We start from the raw sequence: 13,718 nt of genomic DNA on the forward strand, positions 1-13,718 counted from the left end.
CTAGACCCTTCATCAGAAATTTCTGAAGAAGGGTCTAGGCCCGAAACATCAGCTTTCCTGCTCCTCTGATGCTGCTTGGCCTGCTGTGTTCATCCAGCTCTACACCGTGTTATCTCAGATTCTCCAGCATCTGCAGTTCCTACTACCTCATAAAATGTTCAACCTGGAGTAATTATTCTCCCATCAAACAATAGAATGTGATTCTGTGACTGAAATTCCCAGCTCAAGCTTCTTTGTCACATCTGAATTGCTGAGGAAAGGCTACATCAAAGCACAATTATTTCTCCACAAGGATTGAAGAAAATGAGAGATTAATTTATCCTGAGTTGATTTCCTACAAAGTTGAAATTATCCAGCAGGAAAATGTGGGGAATCCAATGGACTGAGCAAATATGTAAAACTGTGATACATTGGTAGAATTGACTATTAGTAAATGTTTGAAACTTTGATAAACAAAATCCCTTGTCATAGTAAACAGGAGGTTGGAATATTATTGTTTGACATAGCACTTTATAGTATTTACAACATGATTCATTTTACTCAACAGGTCAATGCTAGTGTTCATGCTCCGTATGGTCCTATTCACATGCTTCCTCATCAATCCTCATAAACCTGACCTTCTATTCCTTTTTGCTGCATGTGTTTATCGAGGTTCTCCTTAAATCTATGTGTGAGTCATCTCAAGTACTTTAGGTGGTAATGAGTTCCATATTCTAACCACTCTGGGTAAATAACTTCCATAGAAATAGACTATTAATATTAAACTTTTGTCATCTGATTTATATACCTGAGACTCTTCATGAACAAAAATTGATTTTAATAAGGACAAAGACAGACCAGAATGGCTACTGTGATTATCCGACTGCAGATTGAGGCAAGCATTGTGAAACCATTGTGACATATGCAAAATCCATATTTTCGTTTCATCAGAAGACAGTGAAACCAGGCAACTATATCAATGTCAAGAAATTTAATTGACATATACGATAAGTTTGCATATTAGGGGATGAGGTTTATTGAGTATTCTGTGTAGAAGGACAATGGAGTTGACTCCAGAATACACAAATAGACCAATATTAACAGTTATACTGAGCAGCAAGGCGAAGAGAAAAGAAAGCATGAACTGACAATGCAAGAACAGGAAACCTCTCTCCCACAGTCCCTTTCAACTTGAAGTTAGTGCTCAGTGAAAAAGCAGCCTGCGGCAGAAACCATTCACTGAGAGTTGTACCTCTGCTGCAGAATACGAGACAACAATTAATAAATTAGCTTTAAGTTTAAAATCTAAGACCTCCAAAACTCTAAGCCATTTTCAAAAAAACTGCAAAGCCTATTTCTCCCGTCTACAAATACACTTTCTCTTTTGAAACTTATTACCTGTGTTTCTGCATTTGTGTTTGATGTTGCATTTTATTATTTTTCTCAGAATTAGTAAGGAATAAAATTTATCCCTGGTTCATTCAAGAAAACCTTTTAATTCAGTTTCTTTATTCTGATAGAGTTAATTAAGTTGTAACTGAACTGTGATATCTGCCTGTCAAAATAAAAAGAAAAATATTCATGTATTGCTGAGAAATGACACATTTTTTCAATGTGCACTCATCAAGATAATTCACAAAAATACAAACGTAAAGAGAAAACAACTTTATGAGAGGAGACAGGAACAGCCCAGACTACCTCCAGTTACCTTGTAAGAATAAAAACGAAGTTGCTGGAAAAGCTCAGCAGGTCTGGCAGCACCTGTAAAGGAAAAAACAGAGTTAATGTTTCAGGTCCGGTGACCCTTCCTCTGTTCCTGATTACGGCATCCACAATTATTTCGGTTTTTATTTTACTATGGAAGAATAGTTTGAACAACAGGTGAAGCCAGTTGTTTCACTTTGCTGCTACACAGAAGCAACATGTGTGGTGTTTACCACTAACAGGATACCACCATCAAGACATTTCTCTCCACAGACCTGCTGAGCTTTTCCAGCAATTTCTGTTTTTGTTTCAGATTTACAGCAAATGCAATTCTTTCCATTTTTATTAAGACAGAAAGACATGCTGCCCATCACACAGATGAGTAACCTGTGTGAATTTCAGTACCATTGCGATGTTAGGCATGTACACCATATGTCCCAAAGATGGTGGTTTGTATCAAATGGCATATCCCTTCAGCTCTTTGCAATTAGCAAGGTACAGACTCAACCAGACTACAGTTGGAAAACTCACAACAGTATTCAACATTAGATGTGATTCTGCATTGAAGAACAATTGCTAAATAATCCTGAATGAGCAATGAATTACACTAACAACCAATTTAGATTTGCGAGTCAGGCTCATAGTTTGGCAGACTGAAGTTACATATATTTATACATAGAGCCTTGTTCTTTGCAGATGAATAAAACAAAACCAATCAGAGTCCACTTGTCAACGAATCATGGCTGAATTCGCTGTCAGTATTAATGTTGTTTTCCTTCACTTTGGTATTTCTTGCAAGTTGTCTCGGTGAATGCAGGAAGAAAAGGTTCAACATGTCTCTTTTTTCCAGTAATACGCAAACTCTGTATGAAAGGAAGAGAAAAGGTGTTCTAATTGAAACAGCTTGAGCTCAGGTGATGAAGGGGCTATGCTCTGAAAGTTTCTTGGACCATAACCTGGTGTCATGTGACTTCTGACATTGTCCACCCCAATCCAACACCGGCGCCTCCACACTTTGTATGATTAACACAGCAGTTAAAATGGCTAGTCTGTCATCTCAAAAGTTTACTCCCTCTTTTCTGAAGAAAGCACCACTGATTATGAGACAGAAAAGGGGACGATTTTCAGTGCATATTGATTAGTGCTAGAGGCAAACCGGCAAAAATTCCATATCCTCAAGTAACAGCTTGATCATTCATATAAATTTGAATGGCTTATGCAGCTGACTTTTGACCGGGGGTGTGGGCACCTAAAATGGAAGCCATCTGCAAAAACCTTGGAGGGGCTTAAAAATTCAATACCTTTTCCAGTTTGGAATCATGAACAACAGATGGGAACAGAGCCCAGGCAAACAGCCATTCTAGCCAAGAACCAAAACAACGCACAGACTCATAAACACAAAGATTCTGGGATCTGAGTACTGTCACAGGCCAGAGGGATATAGGGTGAAGCAAATCCTCGAGACAAACTGAAGAGAAAAGGGAAGCCAGGCAGGGAAAATGTAACAGCCCTCAAAGTAAATAGGAGAGAATCAGATGGGAGACTCTTGAGAAACTGAGTGACATACTTTCAATAAGCAAAGTCCTGGCATGTAAAGGAATGTGATTGTTTTTGGCATTCTGTAGGGGGCTTAGTTTGTTCTGTTATCACACGTGAAAGAGAGATTGAAGAAAACCAGCAGCAAGCAGTGGAAAGGCCAGGAATTAAAAGAGCTTTAGGAGAGGCCAGGGCAGCAAACATTAGTAGGAATGGCTCATAGGCCATTGAGCAGTAGTGGTAATGTAGGGTGTGGTCGAAATTAGGAAATTAGAAAGTTAGAGGTCCATGTACTTTGAGGGGAGGGGGCCGTGTGCGGCCTACTCCTCTTATTTCTTATCGTCTTATGATTTTTCTATCTTGTTGTGAAATAAGCTTTAGGGAACAGTGTTCATAATATGACAGAATATGCATTAAGTTTGGATAAGATGCACATCACTAGGGTCTTGGGTGTAAACAACTGCAATTATAAAGGTATGAGGAGGAAGTTGGCTGTGGTGGATTGGAAAAATACATTAAAATGTTCGACAGAAGATAGATAATTGAAAGAATTAATGCTTTGCTTTAAAAAGATGCATTCTTTTAAGATGAAAATATCAAACAGGAGAAGTTAGAAAGCCATGGATAAGAAGTGAAGTTAAATATAGTGTTAGATCAAAGAGATGATTGGACAATGTTCAGCACCATTTGTGACTCTTCATATATTGAAGAGATCTGTATCCAAGTGCAGCAGCATCTGAACAATATCCAGGCTTGGGAAAATATATTGCAAGTAACATTCATACTGCACAAATGCCAGGTAATGATCATCCGTAGCAAGAGAGAGTTTAATCATTTGTTCTTAACATTCAATGGCATTACTGTTGCTGAATTCACTACTATCAACATTTTGTGGGTACCATCGGCTAAAAAATGAACTTGACCAACCATCTAAATATGGCAACTACAAGAGTAGGTCAGAGGCTGGGAATTCTGAGGCAAATAAATTATGTCCTGCCTCCTTAGTGCCTATTCATCATCCACAATGCACAATTGAGGAGTATCCTTGAATATTCTCCAGTTTCCAGGATGTGCATAGTTCAAACACTGAAGGAGCTCAACACCTCTCAAGATTAAGCCACATGATTTGCATCACAGCTGCTACCTTCAATATTTACTTCTTCCACAACTGTGGCACAGAGTGAGTCTGTGTGTATCATCTACAAGATGCACTGTAGCAACTCTTCAAAGTTCTTTTGACAGCACCTCCAAAACCCATGAGATCGACCACTAGAAGGATAAAGGTGGCAGATGCAGGGGAACACCATGCATTTTTAAATATGTAATCAAATAAAAGAGAATCAACATTGCTTTATGAAAGGTAACCATGTCTGGTGACTGTGTTAGCGTTTTTTGAAGAGATAACAGGCAGGACAGATAAAGGGGACCCAGTAGATGTAATATATTTAGATTTTCAAAAGGCAATGAATAGCTCACCTCACACAAAGCTAACTAATAAGGTTTCTATTCAGAGTTGTATACTAGAATGGAGAGAGGATTGCCTAACTAATAGAAGTGCATTTTTGGGATGGCAACCTCTAAACAGTGGTGTGTCACTGTGATAACACATGTGGAGTTGGAGGCTAGGCAACATCAGAGAAACAAGAAAGTTGATGTTTTGGGTCAGGACCCTTCTTCAGAAATGGCAGAAATGGGGAGGGGAAGGGAGCTCAGAAGTAAATAGAAAGAGGAGGGGTGGGGCTGGGGAAGATAGATGGGATGGTGATAGGTGAGTGCAGCTAGGGAGTGGTGGAGATTGGTCAGTGAGGTGGAAGGGGCGGATAGGTGGGCGAGAAGATGGGCAGATTGTTTCAGGTCAAGGAGGCGAGGATGAGAGGGACGGTTGGTCATAGGATGAGGTTGGGCGTGGGGAGATTTTGAAACTGGTAAAATCCACGTTTAGGCCATTGGGTTATAGGCTCCCGAGGTGGAATATGAGGTGCTGCTTCTTCCAGTTTGTGGGAGACGCCAATGTGACACTGGAGGAGGCCCAGGATGGACATCTCACCCAGGGAGTGGGAAGGGGAGTTAAAATGGCTCACGATCTCAAATTCACCTGGACCATCTCCGATACCTCCCTCTCCTTCCTGGACCTCTCTGTCTCCATCTCTGGTGACCGCCTCGAAACAGACATCTATTTCAAGCCCGCCGACTCCCACAGCTACATAGACTATACCTCCTCTCACCCACCCTCCTGCAAGAATGCGATCCCCTACTCCCAATTCCTCCACCTCCGCTGTGTCTGCTCCCAAGATGGGGCATTCCACTCTCGCACATTCCAGATGTCCTCCTATTTCAAGGACCACAACTCCCCCCCTTCAGTGGTTGAAAATGCCCTCAACCATATCTCTTTCATTTCCTGCACTCTGCCCTCACATCCCCACACCCTCAACAAAAACAAAGACAGAATATCCCTTGTCCTCACATACCACCCCACTAACCTCCGCATCCAACATATCATTCTCTGACACTTCCACCACCTACAATCTGACCCCACAACCAAAGATATATTTCCCTCCCTACCCTTATCTGCCTTTCGTAGGGGCCACACTCTCTGCGACTCCCTCATTCACTCCACACTCCTCACTAACCCCACCACCCCCAGCACCATTCCCTGCAACCACAGGAAGTGCTACATGTGCCCCTACACCTCCCCCTCACCCTCATTCAAGGCACCAAACAAACCTACCTCATTAGACAGGGGTTCGCCTGCACATCTGTCAACGTGGTCTACTGCATTTGCTGCTCCCGATTTGGCCTCCTCTACATTGGTGAGACCAAGCGGAGGCTCGGAGACCGCTTTGTAGAGCACCTGCGCTCAGCTCGAGACAAACGGTAACACCTTCTGGTCGCAAACCATTTCAACTCCCCTCCCACTCGCTGGGCAACATGTCCATCCTGGGCCTCCTCCAGTGTCATAATGATGCCATCCGCAAACTGGAGGAGCAGCACCTCATATTCCACCTTGGGACCTTACAGCACAAGGACCTAAATGCGGATTTTACCAGTTTCAAAATCTCTCCACGCCTGGCCTCATCCTATGACCAACCCTGCCTCTCATCTCCACCTCCTTGACCTGAAACAACCTGTCCATCTTCTGTCCCACCTTTCTGCCCCACCATTCCCTAGCTGCACTCACCTATCACCATCCCACCTACCTTCCCCAGCCTCATCCCTCCTCTCTCTATTTATTTCTGAGCTCCCTTCTCCCTCCCCATTTCTGAACAAGGGTCCTGACCCAAAACGTCAACTTTCCTGCTCCCCAGTGCTGCCCAGCCTGCTGTGTTTCTCTAGCTCCACACTGTGTTATCTCTGACTCCAGCATCTGCAGTTCTTACTATCTCTGAGTGTGTCACTGTGATCGGCTATCTATCAATGACTTGAATGATAGTAATTATACAATTGCTAAGTTTGCAGATGACACAGAAATAGTTGAATCATTTGGGTAAGTGGGTAGGATAATGACGATGACACAATAGGATTACAGAAAGTTATGGATGGGTTAAGCAAGTGGCCAAATACTTGGCAGATGGAATATAATGTGGGAAAATGTGAGGTTATGTACTTTAGCAGAAAGAATAGAAGCACTGAATACTATTTAAATAGGGAAACTGTAGGAAGCTGCAGCCCGAGTGTTTTGGGTGTCCTTGTGCATGAATCACAAAATAACAAGCATGCAAGTTTAACGGTAATAGGGAAGAGAAATGGATTGTTGACATTTATTTCAAAGGGAAAGATGTATAAAAATGATCTTGCTAAAAATATACAAGGCAATAGTCAGACGACGGGTCTGTGAACAGTTTTGGTCTCTTAATCACAGGAAAGATACACTGGCATTGGATGCAGTGTGGAGAAGTTTCATTTGGTTGATTCCGGGTATAGAGGGATTTTCTTGTGGGAGGGTGAGTTTTTGAAAAGATGTTCATTCATGGGATGTGGGTATCACTGTCTGGGATAGTATTTATTTCCCATTTCGAGTTGCCCTTCAGAAGATGATGGTGAGCTGCCTTCTTGAACTGCTACAATCCATGTGCTCTAGGTAGATACACAATGCCATTTGGGAGAGAATTCTGGGATTTTGACCCAGAAACACTGAAGGAATGGTGGGCTTGAAAAGTAAGGTGGGCTTGAAATCTTTAGAATTTAGAGAACATATTGAAACATATGAAATTCTGAGGGGACTTGAAAGGGTGAATGTGGAGTGCTTGCTTTCCCCCGCAGGAAAGTCTAGCACAGCATCGCATAAGCTCAATGTAAGGAGGCAATGATTTGAGACCAGGATGAGGAGGATATTTTTCTCTCAGAGGGTAGTCAATCTATATAACACTACACAACAGAGAGTTGTTGAGATTGGGTCAGGAAGTATGTTCAAAACTGAGAGAGACAGATTTGGGGATCAAGGATTCTGGAAAAAAGGCAGGAAAGTGGAATTTGGGTTTATCAAATCAGCCATACTCACATTGATTGACAGACTTGTGGGACTGAATGGACTCCTTCTGTTCCTATATCTTTTGGTCTTATTGATTTATCATCATCTTTGTTTCCCTCTAAGCATGTACCCTCCTGATTTGGAAGTATAACACACTTTAATCATTGCCATTTGATAAACATTGTGGAAATCCCTTCCTAACAGCACTGAGGGTGCACCTATATGTTTCCCTGCGCTCCCTGCCGTATGGACTGCAGTAGTTCAAGAGGCAGATCATCATGAGCTTCTCAGGGTTGAATAGGGATAAGCAATAAATACTGGTGTAGCCAGATTGCTCACAACCTGCCAACAAATTGCAGTTTCTAGTCCCTTCAATCATTTGTTGATACCATGTGGAATGAATTGAATTGGCTGAAGACTGGTACCCAGAATAATGGGAACCACTGGAGGAGACCACAATGGATCATAAACTCGGCACTTCTGGCTGAAGATTGCTGCAAAAGCTTCAGCCTTATCTTTTGCATTTATGTGTTGGGCTCTTCCATCATTGAGGATGGGGATATTTGTGGAATCTCTTCCTCCAGCGAGTTGTTTAATTGTCCACCACCATTCACGACTGTATGTGATAGGACTGCAGAGCTCAGACATGATCTATTGAGTCATCGAGTGATAAGGTTGTACAGCTCCGAAACAGACCCTTCAGTCCAACTTGTCCAGGCTGACCAGATATCCTCAACTAATCTAGTCCCATTTGCCTGCACTTGACCCATATCCTTCCAAACCCTTCCTACTCATGTACCCATCCAGATGACTTTTAAATGTCTTAACTATACCAGGCTCCACTACTTCCTCTGATAGCTCATTCCGTACATGCACCACCCTCTGTTTGAACAAGTTGTCCCTTAGGTCATTTTATATCTTTCCCCTCTCACCTTAAAGCTATGCCCTCTAATTTTGGATTCCGCTACCCTGGGAAAAAGACCTTGGCTATTCACCCTATCAATGCCCCTCATGATTTTATAAACCTCCATAAGGTCACCCCTCAGCCCAAGCCTATTCAGCCTATCCCCATAGCTCAAACGCTCCAACCCTGGCAACATCCTTGTAATTTTTTTCTGAACCCTTTCAATTTTAAAACATCTTTTCTATCACAGGGAGACCAGAATTGAACCCAGCATTCCAGAAGTTATTAGTTGTCTGTTACTAATTATGTCACAGCAGGGGTACATAGAGGTTCTGAGATGTGGTTTATCATTGGAAGATGAAGTGTTAAATGAGTATAAGAATGATACGAAGCTGTCGGTGTTGGTCTAGGATGGACAAAGTCAGAAGTCACACGACTCCAGGTTACAGTCCAACAGGTTTACTTTAAATCATATGCTTCTGAAGCACTGCTCCTTCGTCACGTGGAAAGAGGCCATTCAGCCCAAGCTGCACCTCTGAAGAGCATCCCACCCAGACCCATTTCTAACCCACCTAACCTAACCATCCCTGGGCACTATGGGCAATTTAGCATGGCCAATCCACCTACCCTGCACATCTTTGGACTGTGGGTGGAAACCAGAGCACCTGGAGGTAACCCACACAGACACAGGGAGAATGTGCAAACTCCACACAGACAGTTGCCCGAGACTGGAATTGAACCTGACCCTGGTGCTGTGAGGCAGCAGTGCTAACCACTGAGCCTCCGTGCCGCTCTACTTATTTGAAAAGTTTACCTTTTTAGCATGCATCTTCTCCCTTGATTCTTTCAAATTGGGACACCTCACATATTCTGCTTTAAATATTATCTCAGAACTATCTGTCAACATCAATGACTCCTGATGATTCTTACATTGTAATTACAGTTAATCATTCTCCCTGATTTTGTGTCAATCTGAAAATGTTGATGATGTGTCACTACCTATTGAGAAAAATAATGATCACAGTACAAATCCTGCTAACAGTTAAATCATTGATTCTGAAAATCACAGCTGGATTATTACAGTGTTTTCTGTCCTTTCAGAAATGACCTTTCCAATACCGCCACATCTCTTTAACACCATAAATCTTAATTGAATCAAAAGGCTGCCTATGTAGTCCTTTATAAAATATGTTTTGAAAATCAAAATTGAGGTATTGCATTACTTTATTCATGCCTAGTTGTGGAACTACATTGTTGACAAGCAGCATAATCTGTGAACTTTGCATTATCGGAAGAAAATTGCTCAAGTGATAAAGGATATTTGTTATGATATCAATGCAAACATCTTAAAGCCTTAAGGGAATTTGACAGTGCAATATGTTGTTATATTTTCCCTGACCTTGGCTGTTGGTTTCAATCCAGCAGAGACCAATGGGAAAAAAACTATATTCACTCCACTGCTCAATGTTCCTTTATGAAATTAGTCAGGAGATTTTCAACCCAGTTCCTAATGACTACCTCGAAACATAATGATCTGTACTATGCTGACAAAATAATGTTGAATCTAATTGCACTTGTATTTATATTCGTTTGCCATAGCAACCTCTGATGGTAGCTGATGTGCGTTTAAACATGGAAATCCAAAGATTGCTATCGGACATAGGCAGCTCCATCATTAGCTTCATGAAAACAGCATCTGGTTAATCATTGAAATGCATTGATTAACATGAAGCACACTAGATATGAACGAAGATGACAATGAAATGGTCAGTCCTGTCAATTTCATCTTAAATACCCTTCCAATAAAGCAATAATTGTTAATTGCTGCCAGTCTACATTCTGACACTGAACATTAACGACAGTAATTCCTCATGTAACATTGCAGTTGTTACATGAAAGCTCATTTTTAAATTAAACAACATTTAGTGTTGTTTCAGCGGCGGGAGTCCGGGAGAAAGCGCGAGGGCAGCCTGGGAAGGTAAGCTTTCGATTATAAAAGTCTTACCTCACGTGACTGCGGCCTTTCAGTTGTTTCAGCGGCGGGAGTCCAGGAGGAAGTGCGAGGGCAGTCTGGGAAGGTGAGCTTCCACCCAATAAATTTGGGAGTTAACTAATACCCGAGACACTACACGCGTAGTGTCTCCCACCCTTCCACCTCCTCTAACCTAATAATAACGACTAAGTGCGGTGAGCAGGTAAGCTATTTACATTTTTTTTTTCCTCATCTCTTTGTTATCTTTCGGGGTGGTCACCGAGACACCAAATCCCCTGGGAGCGGGTCGGAAGGCAAAGCCGGAGTCTGTTTGAGTATATAACGGAGTAAACTTACTGGTGCAGTGAACACTGCGAAACTAAAAAAAAACTAATTAATTTTAAATAATTAACTAAGTAGAGATGGCAGGCCAGGTGATGTGTTGTAGCTGTATGATGTGGGAGCTAGCTGATCCCATTGAGAATGGCAGTGACCACATCTGCAGCAAGTGTTGGCTGCTTGAGGCGCTCCGGCTCAAAATTGATGAGCTGGAATCCGAACTGCAAACACTGCGGCACATCCGGAAGGGGGAGAAATACCTGGATGCTGTGTTCCAGGAGGCAGTCACACCAGGTAGATTAACTAATGTTAATTCGATCGGCGGGCAGGGACAGCAGTGTGTGACTGCAAGGACCCTGCAGACAAGAACACAGGAGCCGCAGGACCCTGCAGACAAGAACACAGGAGCCGCAGCCCTTGACATTGTCCCACATGTATGAGACACTTGCTCCATGCGTGGATGAGGAACAGGGCCGCAGGAAGAATGAGTCAACTGACCATGGCACCATGTTCCAGGAGGCCATTCAAGAGGGGCGAGCAAAAAGACAGATTGTAGTTGTAGGGGATTCCATCATCAGGGGGATAGACAGTATCCTTTGTGAGCTGGATAGAGAATCCCGCATGGTGTGTTGCCTGCCCGGTGCCAGGGTGCGAGACATCTCTGACCGGCTTGAGAGGATACTAGAGAGGGAGGGGGAGGATTCAGTTGTTGTGGTCCACGTAGGTATCAACAACATAGGCAGGACTCGGAAAAAAGACCTGTTTCGGGATTATGAAAAGCTAGGAACAAAATTAAAAAACAGGTCTTCAAGGGTCATAATCTCTGGATTGTTGCCCGAGGCACGTGCAAATTGACATAGGGAGGCGAGGATCAGGGAAGTAAACACGTGGCTAAAAGAGTGGTATGGGAAAGAGGGTTTCCTTTTCATGGGGCACTGGCATCAGTTCTGGGACAGGAGGGATCTATATCGCGGGGATGGACTTCACCTGAACAGGGCCGGGTCCAGTGTTCTGGCGAAAAGGGTAAATAGGGTGGTTAATAGGACTTTAAACTAGTAAGTAGGGGGAAAGGGAGAAGTGAGCATACAGAGAGAATAACAATTAATGTAAGGCAAAGCAGCAGGTTAGCAGGTGACAAGGAAGCTTCAACTCCATTGAAAATTAGAGAAAAGTTAAAGGGAAGGCGAACTCAAGAGCTGTTAGTAATGGAGGTAATAGGACACAAAAAGAAGGTGCAAAAACTGGCATGAGGGCACTTTATCTGAATGCTCGGAGCATTCGAAACAAGGTGGATGAGTTGACGGTGCAAATCATGGCTAATGGGTATGATTTAGTGGCCATTACAGAGACATGGTTACAGGATGGTCATGACTGGGAGTTAAATATCCAGGAGTATTAAACTGTTCAGAAGGACAGACAGGAAGGTAAGGGAGGTGGTGTTGCTCTGATTTTTAAGGATGATATCAGGGCGGTAGTGAGAGATGATATAGGTTCTACTTAACAAAACATTGAATCCATTTAGGTGGAAATTAGGAACAGCAGAGAAAAGAAGTCACTGATGGGTTTGGTCTATAGGCCACCAAATAATGACATCGTGGTGGGGTGGGCAATAAACATAGAAAGAGCTAATGCATGTAAAAATGGTACAGCAATTATCATGGGGGATTTTAATCTACATATCCATTGGTCAAACCAGGTCGGTCATGGCAGCCTTGAGGAGAGGTTCATAGGATGCATCCGCGATAATTCCCTTGAACATTATGTAATGGAACCTACGAGGGAGCAAGCTATCCTAGATCTAGTCCTGTGTAATGAGACAGGAATAATTAATGATCTCACAGTTAGGGATCCTCTCGGAAGGAGCGATCACAGTATGGTCGAATTTAAAATACAGATGGAGCATGAGAAGGTCAAATCCAGTACCTATGTCCTGTTCTTAAACAAAGGAGACTATGAAGGAATGAGGAAGGAGTTAGCTAAGGTAGAATGGGAGCAAAAACTTTATGGTGGGTCAATTGAGGAACAGTGGAGGACTTTCAAAACAATTTTTCACAGTGCTCAGCAGAAGTATATTCCAGTGATAAGGAAGAACTGTAGGAAAAGAGAGAGCCTGCCATGGATGTCTAAGGAAATAAACGAAAGTATCAGATTGAAAAAAAAACATACAAAAAAGCAAACAGTAGTGGGAAACTAGTAGACTGGGAAATCTTTAAAGGCCAACAGAAAGCCACAAAAAAAGTTATAAAGAAAAGTAAGATAGATTATGAGAGTAAACTAGCTCAGAATATAAAAACAGGCAGCAAAAGTTTCTATAAATATGTAAATCATAAAAGCGGGGTGAAGGTAAACATTGGTCCTTTAGAGGATGAGAAGGCCAATTTAATACCTGGGAATGAGGAAATAGCCGAGACATTAAACAGTTATTTCATGTCGGTCTTCACAGTGGAAGACACAAACAACATGCCGAAAACTAATGGCAAGAAGGTTATAGCCGGTGAGGACCCAGAAACTATCATTATTACTAAGGAGGCAGTGCTGGGCAAGCTAATGGGGCTAAAGGTAGACAAGTCTCCTGGCCCTGATGAAATGCATCCCAGGGTACGAAAAGAGGTGATGGGGGAAATAGCAAATGCACGAGTAATTATTTAACACAATTCACTGGACTCTGGGGTGGTTCCCGCAGATTGGAAAACAGCCAATGTGATGCCACTGTTTAAAAAAGGAAGTAGACAAAAAGCAGGTAACTATAGGCCCGTTAGCTTATATTTGGTAGTGGGGAAAATGCTTGAATCTATCATTAAGGAAGAAATAGCAAG

The sequence above is a fragment of the Rhincodon typus genome, chromosome 18 (assembly GCF_021869965.1).
Source record: "Rhincodon typus isolate 14 chromosome 18, sRhiTyp1.1, whole genome shotgun sequence".
Taxonomy (NCBI): Eukaryota; Metazoa; Chordata; class Chondrichthyes; order Orectolobiformes; family Rhincodontidae; genus Rhincodon; species Rhincodon typus.